This window comes from Megachile rotundata, chromosome 1 (genome assembly GCF_050947335.1).
Source record: "Megachile rotundata isolate GNS110a chromosome 1, iyMegRotu1, whole genome shotgun sequence".
Classification (NCBI taxonomy): domain Eukaryota; kingdom Metazoa; phylum Arthropoda; class Insecta; order Hymenoptera; family Megachilidae; genus Megachile; species Megachile rotundata.
The window spans coordinates 9,741,849-9,758,544 of record NC_134983.1 but is presented as its reverse complement, the minus strand read 5'-3'; the positions used below and the strand labels follow the sequence as shown (position 1 = coordinate 9,758,544).

The window sequence follows — 16,696 nt, the reverse complement described above, 5'->3', positions numbered from 1 at the left end:
TACGAGGCTTTCGTTGCTTCGTGCCGCGATACACGGTTTAGTCTTCCTGCAACCGTCCTTTCGAACTGGTTGCTGTTGTTTTCGACGATCGCGGGCTAACTGGAACCGATTTAAACGTATTCGCAAATCGAATGGTGCGATCTGTGGTGGTAGTTTTTGTGTGAAAAAACGGTTCCAGTGATCGACGTGAAGTGCAAAGTGAAACTACGGTAAAATGGTTGAACGGTGAGGATTCCATTTCTTCTAGGTACTTCGTTTTCATTTTTTCTAACGTTGATAATAGTTCTAACAGTGATGTGATGAGAAAAGTGAAACTATGAATTAATTTTCGTCTGTGATTATTGCGCGATTGACTGGAGTTTTTCAATAGAATACGTTTATATTTAACGAGATATTCAGTGATTTTTGTATGTAAATTAGAAAAGTGAAAAATGTGAAATTGGTAAATGAACGTCTAGCAAACGAGTCTTCCCTTGATAACGAATTCGCGTGAGGTGCGGTAATAAAACGCAATCGCGTGTGTAGTTCTAGAATCTTCCGATATTATGCTATATGTGATAGAAACGTAGTTTTATTCATCGTTACGCTCATTTTTTCGATCGTCCTTCTTCTATGTAACGTCATTCTAATTGCGACATATAGATTCTTAAATGTACATTTACTCATCTTTAAACACTATGTTAGTTCGAATAAAAATAGTAAACAAAGCACCGGAGATTGCATGACTTTCGTTACAAAACGACGTAATTGATGTTACAGAAAGATAGTTTGCAAAACCTTTCAAACGCGTTATTATAAAAAGTAGATTAAAATGATTATAAAGTTATTACATATCGCAGTCTACAAAAACTAGAAAATTTCTTGACTAAATACGAAATGTGAGATAGGTACTGAAAACGTGCACGCTGGTGATATCAACGCCCGCACAAGAAAGACGCCACACTCCATTTCATTCTCACTCTTTCGCTTTAATTCTATTCAAAGTTTTGATTTCTAAAGCTACAGAAAGTTCCGAGATATAATTCAACAGATTTCTAGCGATTTCACGTTTTCGAATTTGCATATTTGCAAATCAGTTAACTACCGTACGACGTTTCAGTGTTTTGAAATTTCACTTTTTCGCGAGTTGCATCGTGTTCGAAAGTCAGGCGTCGTATTTTGAAAACAGTAACGGCCGAAAGTGAGAGGTGTTCGTTTGTTTCGACTCGGAAAGTTGCGTGCCATCGCGAACAATTACTTAAAATTGCAGATTGATTTCTATCGGAGGATCGTGTGTTCGTGTCGAGTGATTGTGATTTGTTTTCAGATATAATTAACACTATTTGGTGGAAGTATGGTGTAATTTACCGTTCTACGATTGGATTACGAGCAACGGCGATTCGCTTTGGATGAAACATGTATGGCTGGTGAGTCCATGTTATATATTTCTCTCGAAAGATTTATTTTGGTAATACATTTTTTATTATCATCATAAACATACTAATTAACTAGTTTTTTACAAGTTTAACTTTTCACGAATTCTAATGAACATAAATGACACAAATTATATCTTAATTAAAACTTGAATACTTCATCACAATGAACTGTAAGAATATTTTAAAAACATTTACACATACAAAGCAAAAGAACTGCTTTCTAAACAAAGCCTAACTTCGTTCAATGAACTAAATAATTTTTGTCTTGATAAATAATATCAGTTCGTCAAATAATGTCAGACGTTCAGCAATGTGGTTTATGAATCACACCCATTCTGAAAGAATTAGCATTCTTCTACGTAGCTTCTTTTAAACGATCCGAACGGTTCAATTCGTATTCCTCCTCGATTTGCGTCGTAGAAAACCTGTTGAAACCTTGTAGTTGGTTACTTTCAGTGGTTTCAATAGAATTTTACTTAACTCCGCCCGTAAAAGCTGCTCGCACGTGCAAGTTGTTCCCTTCTTTGAAAGATGGACGAAACAGAGGGCGTCGTTCCATACGAAAGTCGGCGTCGTTTCGTGGAAGTTAGAGTTTAAGGTTTGCATGCACGTTGAAAGAGAATGACGAACCGCGAAACGTGCGTGTATAGCCTAACGAACGTATTCTGAATGCCTTGTTCAGACTGCGTATGCATAAAGCCGGCACGTGTGCCTATATATTTTTTTGCTTTCTTCATTCAATATGCATCCGGTCGGCTGCGCGTCACAGGTAATAACGCGTCTTCCGTTGGTCACGTAACAATAGAAGCTCTATTAAATTTTTCTGTTACGATGGGTGAAACCGCCTGTATCGGGTGTTCTAGAATCCTGACAAATTCTTAAAATACATACACTGTGGTTGCAATTTTTACACTTCGCTTTTCTGTTCAGAGAGTGCTTTAATTCAAAAATTTTCAGAGTTGAACATTTTTGAATTTAGCTTGGAAATTTAGATGTATTACAATTTTTTAAATTGTAGGGTCTCAAGTTTAACATCTTACAAATTGCTAAATTTGCAGATTTTCAAGTTTGAAAATTTAACAGTGTGCACCTTATGAAACTTAGAAATTTAGGAACATACATTTCTTCAAATTAATAAACTTAGAAATGTACACTTTTATAAACTGAAAAATTTAAAGATGTACACATCAAATTTAAAAATTTAGGAGTACAAATTTTCAAAATCACAAATCTTCAAATTTACTTCACAGAACTTATTAGTAATTAAATATTGGCAATCGATATCAATGTACACATCGACTAAACTTTCCTTCAGATAACGTGAAAATTATGCAACACCGCATTTATTCCGCTTGTAAGAACTGATAGCAAATTATTGCTTAGGAAACTGGCTGAAATAAGCGTATAGTAATTACAAGACAAAATGTCCAGTTATTAGATAAAAAATAGAGTACATTTTTTGCACATGAGTATAACATGAAAATTGATAACTGTGGTAAGGTTGTTTCGTTACAGGAAAATTTGTGAAACTTGTATGTTGCATCCACCGATACAATCACTATAATATATCTCTGCGCATAGCAAACGTAAATGTTACGCTCTGCCGCAGCTTACGATACTAACCACGTGGAATTCGCTAGAATTTATTTGCCTTGCAAGGCCGTCTTTTGGCTCGTCGGGTATAAATTCAACCCTGATACTATGATTGGTTGCACCTATCCTACTTAACTCATCCGGTTTACTGCTCATCGGATCATTATAGTAATTGTACTGAGAATTTTATAGCTACTGATCGTTTCGATTCTGTTTAACAGTTGGATTCCAACAAATGGGATGCGGAAACTTGTTCTTAGCTCTCGTTAGAGACAACCTTCTTTTAGAGAATTTCATTTTTGTGAAAGTTTAATAGATTTGATTTGGACTTTTGGAAATTTGAGGATTTGAAAATTTGGGGGTTTGGGAGTTTGGTAGCTCGAGAATTTGAGGGTGTCAGAATTTGGGGGTTTGGGAATTGGGGGATTTGAGAATTTAGGGGTTGGAGAATTTCAAGGTTGGAAAATTTGAGGGTTGAAAAATTTAGGGGCTGGAAAATTTGAGGGTTGGAGAATTTAGGGTTTGAGAACTTGGAGATTTGAGAATTTGGGGGTTGAAACATTTTGGGGTTGGAGAATTTAGAGGTTTGAGAATTTGGGGGTTTGAGGATATGGAGGTTTGAGAATTTGGGGGTTTGGGAGTTTGGTAGCTCGAGAATTTAAGGGTGTCAGAATTTGGGGGTTTGGGAATTGGGGGATTTGAGAATTTAGGGGTTTAAGAATTTTGGGGGTTGGAGAATTTCAAGATTGGAAAATTTGAGGGTTGAAAAATTTAGGGGTTGGAAAATTTGAGGGTTGGAGAATTTAAGGTTTGAGAACTTGGAGATTTGAGAATTTGGGGACTGAAACATTTTGGGGTTGGAGAATTTGGAGGTTTGAGAATTTGGGGGTTTGAGAATATGGAGGTTTGAGAATTTGGGGGTTTGGGAATTTGGGAGTTTAAGAATTTAGGGGCTTAAAGAATTTTGGAGTTTGAGAATTTGATGATTTGAGGGTATGTGGAGGTTTAAGAATTTGGAGGTTGAAGAATTTGGGAATTTGAGAATTTAGTGTCTTGAGTATTTAAGAGTTTAAGTATTTGATAATTCATAGTTTGAATATTTAATAATTTGAGAGCTTGAAGGTTTGAGTATTTGGTAATTTAAGATTACGAAGTTTTGAGTATTTGGTAATTTGAGAATACGAGAGTTTGAGTATTTGGTAATTTGAAAATTTGGAAACTTACTCTTCTTCAAATTTAAAGACTTAGATTTTGGAGTTTACATATTTGATCCTTTGAAACTGAAAACAAGCAATAAAAAATCTGCAGTACTTAACTAAAAGAAGTCTACATAACACTAAAATGTACATAGTACATATAGAGCATCGACCTCACCGCTATTTGAATTCTTTAGCACAAAAGTATTACTCACCGTGGACATACCTATATTAATCGATCAATATTCTATTAATGTAATAAATGCATAATATTAGTCTACTTGTCAAATCAAATAGAAGTAGTGTGTATGTACAACATAGAGTTTTAACCGCAGGCAGAGTAGAATATTATTGCTGTTCCGCAAAGGGACAGCCAGTAATTAGACTCGACTCTTTTATTATCTACTTGCTCTGGGGATGAACGCAGCCGTGATGAAAGTTCATGGTATCTTCTGAGTTATAACCGTCGTAAGTATAATTCAGTATTTTAAAGTACCGGGAACGACACATACGTGTATGGATTGATAAGCAGGTTAATAGTGAGCTGTTGCCTCGTATTTTATATCTTCGAATATGTGTTTAACTTTATTGACATGAGGTTATTTTTACGCGTTACTTTGTGCGCGTGTAATTTCAAGTCGCATCCTGGAAGAGGTAGATAAGGACTGGAATCGCTACATTTGTCCTCGGACTGTAATTAAATCATTATCAGACGTGGAATTAATGATCGTTAACTTAAAGGCTTATTTAAACAATGTATATCGAATAGGTACCTTCGTATCAGCTCGGTAATTGGTATAATTTGCGGTAATGTTTGAGCTAACGTTTTATTTCCTGATGTTGTTAATTGGTGGGTTGGTTCTTGTAAGAGTTGGTGGAATTTGGTATTTCGGAATTTGCAATTTTTGGATTTGGGAATTTTAGGATTGAAATTTTAGGATTTGGGGGTTTGGAGGTTTGGGAATTTAGGGAATTGGGGTTTGGAGGTTTAGGAATTTAGGAGCTGGGAAATTTAAGGGTTTTATGACCTTGGTGTATGCGGATGTGCATGAGTGCTACTTTGAAAATTTGGAGATTGAGAATTTGAAGGTTTGGGATCTACATATTTGGGAATATAGAATTTGAGAATTTTTAAGTTTTGAAATATGGAGATGTCAAGTTCGGGAGTTTGGAGATCTGAAAATTTATAAGTGTAAAAATTTGAAATCTTAAAAATTTGCATATTTGCTTCTACGTTTCCTAATAAACTCTGCCATCCTCGCTACCTCGAATAAGCATATCCAAGCATCGCATAAAATTCTATTAAATTTTGATTAAGCTTACGTTTCACCTATAACAAACATGAATCATATTTCCAGTAGTCTGATGCTACTGACGCTAATTATAATTTCCGTGTCAATAACTGTTAAACTCAAGGTAAACATATTTCCATCATCTCCCGATATTAACTGCTAAAATAAATGGCCACTAATGTACCCATCTAATACCGCAGAAAATCATAAAAACAACAAACTAATAGTCTTAATTATAAATTCCGGAACAATCTGCATAGAAGATTTATCATACTTCCCTCGTTAGTCGGCAAACATCAACAGCTTCGGCTTAGCATAATTTAACACCTTCGATGTCTGCTAATGTAAAACGGTCGTGCGTATAATAAATTACACGCTGTAATAATAAATTATGTTAGAGTGATAACAGGTGATCGCGTGAAACGCCAAGACGCACGCTTGCACGCGCGTATCCGCTTCGAGTTTCGCGCGTCGACGCTCACGATTGACTTTTCCCAATGATCGGTCGCGATCGATCGATCCGGCTAGATCTTTGTCGTGCCAGCACGAAACTGTAAAATACGCGAACGCCTGGCGTCTCGGTAGGTAGCCGAGCGTAAAATTTCCAGGTAGCGGATGGCAAAACCCGATCCATTTATCTAATATCTCGTCACGCGTGCGTGTACGTTCTTGTCCTATGCATTAATTAGCCTAATCGCGGCACCACAATCGACCTCCGAGATGTGTCGCGAACTTGTTCATCCAGAATCCTGGAATAGTTGCCATGGGAGACACGGTCGTGCAATTAACGATAGATTTATGAGTCACTTTGGGGGTCGTTCATTTTTTAATCGAAAAGTAGAGTGGTACATAGGGGATGAGTAAATGGTAAATAAATATAAGGGTGAAGTTGGTTATACAATGATTCTTTATCTTTACAAAAATTCTTAACCCTCTTGCATGAATTTTTATGACGAGTTGAACAAAATATATATATGGTTGTTAGTCTACTGTGGTTGTTAAAAATGAGGGCATGAAATGAGTAATAGAATTTTATAAAATTTTATTTTGGTCCCACATGCTTAGAATCTACAGTATTATCTACTTGGTTTACTATAGAACATTTAAAATCTATGCCAGTAGCTTCTTAATAATTTGTGTAAGTTTGAAACAAGAGTTCCGCCATTTTGAGTTACGTGAATCTATATAGTGTCATGAGAGGATGCGTACATAGGATGCGCAGTCGTTCCAATTTTGCAAGATCTTGTTCGATGTCCCTATACTCAGAGTTGCCTGTATCTGTAATTTTGACCTTTATCAAGTTTAACCCCTTGCCGTGCCATTTATTTATGAGGTGCGTCAGTCAAGACTAACCATTCAGGACTATAACATTAAAACGAACAAAGAAAATTAAAATGTTCTAAGTATTTTATATTCAGGGATCCTCGACAACGCAAATTATAGTTGGATCTAAACTTCAAGTTAAAGAGTATTCAAAATTTGAGTAACATTAATCACATTTGAGTTGTGAGTGCGTCACGAGTGAGACTCGTCAAAGCACGGGAAGGGGTTAAGAAAATAATTTGGAGATTAAAAAAATCATGTATCTTTTAATATACAAGTTTTGACCAAAGGAGATAAAAAAGAATTATGAAGGAAGAGAAAATAATCTCTCTGTAGAAAATGGCGTATTACACGTTCCACAGGGTATTCCTTCTGAACGATGGCACCACCTTAAATCCTTCTTGCGGTTTCTCGTATCTACGATACAGAGGGTGACATCGCACATTTCTTAGGTGTTCTCAGTATCACCGACTTCTTAATCTCGGACGTGACAAATTATCTCTTGGCGAAGAACGCGTATACTTCTTTCCTTACTTCTTTTTCTCCTGTTGTTTTTATTTGCATCTTTGAGCCATTTCGCGCCGAACGTGATTCGAAAAGCGTGTTCAGGAAGGTTGAAAAATTATCTTGGGATTATATCTGCCTGTCTTGGAGCTTTGTCCTCTCTATCAAATGTCAGAAAACTATTCTCGACATTTATAGCCGACCTTTATGTGACATTTTTTATTTGTACCTATAAAACTTCTGTATTTTTTAGGGAGAAACTTGAGACATTCTGTGTTTTATTGCCGAATAAAAATGTTTGACTGTATATTGTGGTCTGTTGTATATAGGTACGATGTGATTTCTGATTTGAAATATAGCAGATAGCTTTGAAATTATAGCTTCTTGAAATTGTCATTTTTTAATTTAATTGTGTAGCCATTATTAAGTTCTTAATGTCAAGTTGTGACTTTGAAGACCACATCGCCATTGCTTTTTTAGGGGCAATGGTGATATAAGGGAAAGAGGACCATCACTCGTGCATTTCACAAATTTAGACATTCTTACATTTCATATTTCCTCATTTTCAAATTTTCAAGTTATTCAATTTTCAAATACTCAAATTTAAAAATTCTCAAATTGTCAACTCAAGTATACTAATTACACCAAACATCTCATCATCCTTCTCCAACATTTCGACTGGCCTCCAGTAATTTCCTCTGCGCGAAACTAATCTATATTTTGAGTCGAGACCCATCCCAAGTTGCATGTACACGAACTCCAAAGGGCAGATCAGATTTTACGATTCGTCCTTTGTTAAGCTACAATCGTATAAGTATTATATCTACGCGCATGTAGCACAGTTGAAATTCGAAGGAACGCACGAATCCGACGATAATTTATTCCGTAGCCGTAAACTTCGTCTCGGACAGTCTTCCTACGCTTGTTTCCTCTCGAGCCAAAAGTGTTAAGCAAACACGTATCCAGGGGGTCTCTCCTTCTGCGCATACATTCTCTCCATTTTTTCTTCTCCGCCACACACTCGCCCCTTTTTCCTTTTCCCTTTCCGTCTCTTTCACCTACGCTTCCACTATCCGCTTGGCATCTTCGCGTTTTACCACCGCTAACATTTAAACGCCTCGTCTTTGAGCGCATCTTTCACTTCCTTTTTCCACGGGCAACCGCGTGAAATCGAAATAAATATTCCAGGACCGTGTACCAGAACTCTTTCTCTTTCTCTTCTATTTTTTTTACTTTACGTCGGACAGAGGCGTCGTTGTTCACAAATCCTTTTTACGCTTTGTATTTTGGTGCGTGTCGGTTGTAGGGAATGAAAGCGAGTCTCTTAATTGTTTGTATGAGTATATGTAGTTGCTTTTTGGGAGAGAAGATTGAGTACGATAATGATTTGCAATTTTAATCTTATATTGTTATATTGTTTAAAAATTTATATGTTTGTTTATATAGGTATGTTTGTATTTTTATATACATATGTTTATATCTGTACATAGGTATGTTCATATCTAACAACATATATAACAATTAATGTACGCTTTCAATAGCAAACACATTAAAATACAAAATATATTCAAATTCACTTTAGGAAAAATTGTATAATGTTGCAAGTTTATAATATCCTGAGAAGGTACATTATCTTTTGATTATAAGAACCATGAAAATTTTCCAACAATTTTTTTAATTATACAATTTGCATTAATTATGTGAAAAAGGACATACCTCACCGATATCATCACTAATATTAGTATACTTTCTCTGTAAAATCCCTGGTGTAATACACCCAACTACATTAAATTTCAATTAGAAATTTTTTACTACCATAACCGCTACATCATAGGTGATCAATCAAATGAGAACGATGATATGTTAAAATACAGTATACTCGAGTATATTAGGGACACAAAAAAAGTAACAGATGATATATTGGATAAATGCCACACAGTAACGCATGGTATTTTGTGTACTGTAATAACCAAAGATTTTTCGTGTATTCTACAAACTAATGTCGAGAGGTGATTCTATAGGTATTGATATTGGTAGTATACTTCAGGGTCAATGAAACCGTCGAAGCGTGTAACCGGTTATAAATAATTATCTCGTTAAAAATATTGTAGAAATTAAAATCGTGAGACTTTGTGTATAATGAAAAGTTGTTTGTGGCGTTCTTGACAGTATGTTCCAAGGTCACGTAACTTGGCGAAGCGTGTCTTCTAATTTCTAATCTTGTTATTTATTACTGTATGACAAGGAAGAATTTCACGTAATACATTTACTACAGAATGCAGAGTTATTTTTTGCATTTATTTTGCAAAGTACAAAATTATTTCCTGTTTGAAAATAAATACGTCAGCTACCGATGCAATCTACAGCAGATGTTCAAAGATAAAAGGAAATCTTCGGAGCAACGACTGTCGAAGGAATAACCTAGAGCTATAATTAGCGTGCCTCGAAATAATCGATCCTCGCGATCGAACGAAAATTCAAATTACTCGAATCTCGTTGCGGAGGAGCCTTGTAACCCTTCGAGTATAAAGAAACGTCGATTATCCGTAGCTGTAATTAATAGAACACGAGAAGGCCAGATACATCGACTACCTCTGTCCCAGCTTCGATTCGAATTATCGAATTATCTAATCGCGCTTGTTAACGCCGTGTTTCCCTGCCAAGTCGGCTTGATTTATTGCCGTCGCGATCCTTGATCATAGGTATCCCGAGTTTAGCGAGGAATTTGCAGAAATTGCAGAAAAGAGTATCAACTCTTGCGAGTGAGCTCACCTAGAGTGCTAATCGAGCAGAGAATCGTAAGGGTTCCTTGAACACTTCGCGTTAGTTGCCATCTTTATCCCGCACTGTGTACCCTTCTTTTGTAAATAATTATGGGAATTAAGATGGTTAACACGTTGACCGTGGGAGTGTGGCTGGCTCAAATGTGATGAGTGTGGTGAAAGAAATGGGACAAGGATTTAGATAACGTCGTTCTTATAACATTTTTTAAATGTAGATCAAATGTAAGTAAAATAATGAAATACAAAAATGTAAATAAATACAATACATACCTATATGGTTTCTGCATAGTATCTGTTTGTTTGTTTCTATATCTATATTTATGTCAAAATAAAGAGTGAAAATGTAGAGGATGAGTAATTAGCACATTACGATGATGAGGGAAACAGATGCTAATTCCTTATATTCACGTGTAACAAGATTTAAGCGTCGAATAAATAAAGAATGATGTAACATCCACGCGGTGTCCCAGTATCCACATCGAACATTAAAAAAGATTAAATCCTGTCTTGATCGACACCCTAGAAACGAGTTTCTTGTATAAACTGATTCATAGTACGCACACTGTCGTAAATTTGCATATGAAATCCAACGTAATCCTTGCGAGCGTCATGCGCGTTAACAAGCTTGATTAAATAGCCAGATAAGCGTGGATCGAGTCAAGGTTGCAATCTGAATTCCGATAAATCGGAAATCGAACGTCCGACGAGGATAACGCGAGCTTGTAGAAATTTCTTGTTACCGCTGGAAGGATTCCGGAAACGTGAATTTTCTTAATGCATTGCCAGTGGGATATTACACGTTCGCCAGCGTATCGTGTCATCCTAGATAATCGCGATGTATACGGTGAAAAATAGAGGACTCACGACCAAGGAAGTGGAGTAACAAAAAGACGACGTGGAACATCGCTTGATCCGATCATGTTGCACGCATGAATCGTTCCGAAGATCGCATGCATAATTACCGATCCTATTCCCTTCTGAAACCCTGTTTCCTTTCAGCATATAGATTCCGTTTCAAAGTTCTCGGGTCGAGTTCCTGCACAGGATAGAAACACAAAGAGGATTCTCTTGTCAATCAAATTAAATTTGTACGAATTGGACGCTGATCAAGATTTCTCTACGGAATCAGATCTTTTGGAATTTTTGGACATTTGACAATTTCGGGATGGGCTGAGAATTTGATGTCTTAGGAAAGTTAGGACCTATCGGATCAAGTTTGTAATTTGGAAATCTGGGGAATTTGGAATTTTTGATTATATATAGGTCCTCAGGATTTATTGGTAATATTGCATCTTGACACTATACCTTTTACATGGACAATGTCAAGATCTTGATATTGCTAAAAATATTGACAATCCAATTATCCGAGGTTTCCCGAAGAAAGCATATCTGCATCAAAAAATAATCTGAACCTTGAAAAAAATTGACTGTAAAATGTGACACCTCCGCACAATATAATTACGAATCCAACATTCAATTATTGAGGAATAATTAATTTGCCAAAGATTATAAAATTATAAATGTAGTAGTGCCCCACGATATTACCTTAAATGAAACGCGTACCGTGTTCAAAGTAACCATTAACGTTATCCCGCGCGATCGTAAATCGAGCAATTTGCTACAATTGCAGTCTCGGCAACGCCAAATATCAGGGATTAATAGGGGTTGGACGTTCATTAATATCCCATCAACGAACCGTCGAAAGAAGCAGCCTCTGTTTCCAAGATTGGAACAGTTCGCGAAGTCGAACGAAACGCGTATAGGTGGGACGGGTGCGGTAACGAGTAGCTTTTATTTTTCGTCGATCGTTCGCGTTTACATCGGGGGCTCGTTCGTTCTCTCCCCGCTGCTAGCAAACTGGGCGTGGAGTTGCAGCGAAACTATTTTTTGCCAGCGTTACTCGTTCCACGGGGAAAAAGCAGAACGATCCCGACCGGATCGCCTCCAGAAAGCGTAACGATGCCGAGGACATCGTCACTTAGCACTCGTCCAGCCACCAAAGTACACGCGTTCGCTCGTCCTGCATCTCCTTACGCTGCTAATCGCCTCGTATTACGTTAATGCGGGACTCGGCACTGTTGTCTTTAACTTTACACGGACAAACCCGTGCACCGATATAAAGAAATCAACGGATAATAACAGAGTTTCGCGCCCAGGGACTTCGTTGGTCATTTAAGGCGATTCGATGAGGGACTATCGTCGGGAAGTCGAGTTTCTACGGTTCATTTCCAGCCGAGGTAAAATGACAATTGTACGTTTCACGTGTTCACGAATAGACTACCCCAGGCTTTTTGCTGTAACAGGCTCGTGGTCGAGATTTACTTATTTTTTGCCCTCCGGTTTTCATGACGGTGCAAATGCGCCAGTGCACGCTGAATCTCGATCGCTGCGGGTTAATGCGACGATAACCACGGTTGCGTGTGCTTTTTCCTCGTTAACTCCACGCTGTTGCGAACCAAAGAACTAGGTATCTAGTGATATTGGAAATAGGAGGTGTAACATTCTGTTGCCATTAGAAGCTGCCGGCATTCTAGAGTATGATTTTAGGGTATTAGGACTTCAGGAATGTTAGGATCCTGGGGATATTGGGATTCCGGGCGTATTAGGATACCATGAACATTGAAATTCTAAGGACGTTAAAATTTTAGGAATGTATCAAAATTTTAGAGATAGAGATTTTGTGATCTAGAAATTTTTGACTTTGAAAGTATTAATAGTCAGTGCAAATGAATTTACAGTAACTAAAAAGGAGGAAGACACTACGAGATGTCTCGCAGTTGCTATGAAATATGTCGTACTTGGTAATGAATGTTTCGAATAGTTTTGCGCAGAGAAACCGTAGATTCATCTTTGAAAGTCAAATCTAAATTACATATAGACACGTTTAATCTCGAACGCCGATAATTCCTGTGCCAGTGAGCTTAACAACTTGTAGGTTCGCATAAATTGTACATAGAGATTCTTCGAATCTTGTGATGATATTTACTCGTTGATATACTGCCACGTTTGTTCTATCTTGTTCGTGCACGTAATTGAACCTTTACCAGTCAAAACACCGACATTAATACAACGTCTGTCCTGAGCGACTCATTTGCGTCCATGTTAAGTTTAAGTAGCTATTAAACCTTAATAACGTGACTTTACTACGGCTGCTCACTTTTGTCCCTTCTCACTGTCATCTTGGATTTGGTACCATTATATCATTTGACTGTTACTTTCGCTTTCGGAAATCGTTAATGCGTTGCTCATTTGCGGAGGCATGCGAATATCTTGCAGGCGTAGTTTCATTAACTCTAATATTTTCTCTTTGAAGCCAAGTATTTTCTTTGTTGAATAATTTATATTTAATGTCGAAGTGTATTAAGAATTTTGTGGACCCAATTTGTTACTTTTGAGCGATGATGACAAAAGCAACAAATTTTAATCAAGATCAAGTCTTTTTATATCGAATAAAGATTCTCAAGGAAACACTTTTAAAATTATTACCAAACGCCATAAGAGTTTCCCAAGAAGCTTGCCTAATAGCAGCGGATAATCGCTTCGTTAAATTATAATTTCCTCGCGATATTTCTCGGAAATGAGAAAACGGCGCGAAATGGTGCGTCGGCAAACGATTCGTGTTCTTATGGGGTATTCGATCCGGCCCGGGCAGAAAGCACGAGAACCGCGCTGTATAATTGTTATATGGCGAAGTAATCGAGCACGCTGTTCTCACAGGAGAGCCGGTCGATCGAGAATGCGATCGGCGTGAAAGTACTGACAGATCCTAATGAGCGTCGAGGAAGAAATACGGGGAGGATATACGACCTTCGGTAGCGCTTTAAGGCTACCTTTGTTTTTAAACCCATCGCGAGATCCAGACTTACAACCAAGTTACAGCGACTTGGCTACCTGCCGACTATCTTTTACTAACCTCGTCCCTTTTGAATAATTCTAGCCGTCGACGAATAAAACGAGATCGAGGTGTTGCTTTTGATTGCACCGAGGGACCAATTTAATACTCGGCAACACGCGTACCTTCGTGAACATCAGAGCGAGTATGAATTATCTAACGTCGAGAGTCCGATCAAGTTCGATGACACAAAAGTAAAATACACCAACTTAAATTCTTTGAAAGTCAATGGTAAATAGTATTAATCAGGTTTTAATGTTCTCGAGATCTTACGTATCTAATTACACTGCTTGTTAAAGCGTTATTGGGCAATTAAGCGGTCGATATTATTTTTACAATACGATGTACGATGTAGAAAGAAATTCTTAAGGAGTTCCTAAGAGACAGCCATACTTAAGAGATGATAAAAGTATCCGCTCTAATATACTTCGTTCATCTTCTTAACTCGTTAGTATCAAGTATCTCGAAGCGGATACGAGCGGTTCTTTTTATCCCGCGTCTGAAAAACTCGTACGATTTCATTAAAAAAGAAAAGTTAGTACGGAGCTCGAAGTATTTAATCGTATACTTTTACACTCCCTTATTACATTCTTTGGTACACTACAAATAGCGTTCATGGCAGGTGTTTCTTTGAACCGATGAGATTCCTACGTTCCTTCTTTGGACCTAACAAGACGTCGGTACAACGAACACTTGCACTAACTAGACATATTCTTCCTCATAAATATATATTTTTTTATTCCTTGAGTCATTCTGTAAACCTTGATTGGCGTTAGCAGCCATTCAATTTCATTAAAACCCATTCCGGATACGATCATCCGTAATCATCGTTCGTAATCTTGATCGACCTCAGAATAGGTCACAGCGTTTTCTAAGAAGTATATTTACCGGTGGAAAATTTCTTCACTATGAAATTACAATTTATTTATTTATTTTTTTATCAAGAAATGGTGCGTGAGCAGAGGATACTTGAACTGAAAGAATTTGAAAATTTTTCATTTACAAATCAAATTTACATTTTGCTTTTAAAGTTGATATGAGTCTACTCTGCCTAAAAACGGGATTAGATATTCTTATCTACCCTGAACACTAGTACACTGAAGTGGACCCATTATAAAAATCCCACACAATGCCGAGGTCCATGACACTACGGTTTCCGTATTCGATCGTCCATGATGGTCACCCAGGAGATCTCTTCACTTAAGCCTGCCATCTAAAAGCGTCCACTCGTTTTAAAAAAAGTTGAGAGACACTGCGGTACAATATCGTAATTCATAGAAGGCGTAGAAAACATTTTACACAGTTTTTGCGGTCGTTCGAAAACGTGTCTCATCGAATCGTATCGATGTTATTCACACGGGATACACCCGGTACAGATGTAGGCGTGTATGTGTGGGCAGAAAATCGCTAGAGAACTGCAAATGGTTCTGTCGCCACCGTGATAGTAACCGTGGTACAAGTACCGCGTAAACTTAGTATTTCACGGCTAAACGGGATCGACCAGCTCGTAATATTTATTTTCGTCGGATGCTATCGTCTTGTCTGACGCACTCCGCTGATCGTAGAGTTGATCGTCGGTGGATTCAGCGTACCGGACTACTCTTTGCTACGACATCGATTCACCAACGAGAAAAACTCGTCCAACGTCTGGTCTTGCAGGATTTTCAAGAAAACCACGCTCGCGTACGATAGAACACGGCTCGTTCGATCCCGTCGTTTGTACGGGACTGGCTACACCGTTCACGTTAACGTGCCTTAATAAAACTGTGGGGGTTTAGTTGTGCAATGGAAGCTTGCACACGACTGATACGAATAATATGTATACTACGCTCTCTGAGCTGATCAATGGATCTCGTTCTTAATTCCACGACTTCGGACGAACATTGGCGTAGCTAGGTTCTTCTTTGACCTTTGATCGTTAGGCGTCATATGGACATGTATGACTACTAAACATGTATGTCTATGGGTATACATTTTGAATTAAGTCAGGTGCACTCGGAAGGATGCTTGACATATGTATATGGATCTTCGGGCAGTTGAACTGATAGTCTCTTGCTTTATTGCAGTCATTTATATAGAGTTTCCCTCAACTCTAACATCCCTAGGATTTCCCTAAACTCTACTCAGATTCTACAATAAAATCAATAATTCAAAAAAATGTCTAAACAGGAACTTAAATTTCAAAGTATCAGTTCATATGCCTAATAACTTGAAAATGTCTAAGCATAAAAATTCTGGAACTATAAATCTTGTATCATGACTAAAGTACCATAAAGTCACTTGAACATTTATAATAGTCAATCATTGTGTTCATAGTCTCGTTTAATATCTGTATCTCTCGTAGAGCTACATGTTTGATCGCCAAGCCACACTAATAGATGGGAGATTATGTAGTGGGGAGGCCTACTTTGACTACTGCCTTGTTACGCCAATGTGAAAAGGTAAGGGACAAGGTTGAAGCATGGACTAGAAACGACAAGGGAAACGAGTCTCGTATCTTTCGTTGGGAATAACAACGTACCACAAGAAATGCTACAAGATACTCTTACATACGCTTTCTCTTCTGGAGCTCGTAAACTATTCGCAATTAAAATTTCCTGTATCGTTTCTTCAGGCTCGACACAACATTTCCATATTTCGTGGGCATAAATATTGCGGAACATTGGCGTCGAGGAACTGCATTTGATCCAGGTACGGT

At 37.6% G+C, this 16,696-nt stretch overlaps 1 protein-coding gene across 9 annotated transcripts in view; it reads left to right on the top strand.

Moving 5' to 3' along the window:
* dgo (ankyrin repeat domain containing protein 6 diego) overlaps nucleotides 1–16,696 on the top strand; it is a 145,470-nt gene continuing 128,774 nt past the window's right edge. Inside the window, exons 1-2 of one of the 9 annotated variants that reach the window (XM_076538349.1) lie at nucleotides 3–225; nucleotides 1,307–1,406. The gene's annotated coding sequence lies outside the window, so the exon portion shown is untranslated. Of the gene's footprint in view, nucleotides 1,407–16,696 lie in introns of all 9 variants that reach the window. The other 8 variants (XM_076538345.1, XM_076538338.1, XM_076538328.1 and 5 more) reach the window with 8 other exon arrangements.